The sequence below is a fragment of the Gavialis gangeticus genome, unplaced genomic scaffold (genome assembly GCF_001723915.1).
Source record: "Gavialis gangeticus isolate Ggan-Ray unplaced genomic scaffold, GavGan_comp1, whole genome shotgun sequence".
NCBI classification, from domain to species: Eukaryota; Metazoa; Chordata; order Crocodylia; family Gavialidae; genus Gavialis; species Gavialis gangeticus.
In genome coordinates this window covers 13,572,504-13,572,719 of record NW_017728964.1, presented here as the reverse complement: position 1 = coordinate 13,572,719, position 216 = coordinate 13,572,504, and positions in this window count along the sequence as shown.

The window sequence follows — 216 nt, the reverse complement described above, 5'->3', positions numbered from 1 at the left end:
CATAACTTTTCTATTACTTATATATGATAACACATATACACATGCATTTCCAATTCTTACTTCTATTGGTTACTAGTTAACTTATCTATATTTTACACCTTCTTTATTATAATTGGTTACGCTTCTTATGTTAATCTCTAATAGTCTACTTATAATATTCCCCAGACTTGATCAGCATGATATATGGTTGTTTTTGTTCTTGCGGTTTAGCCTTGC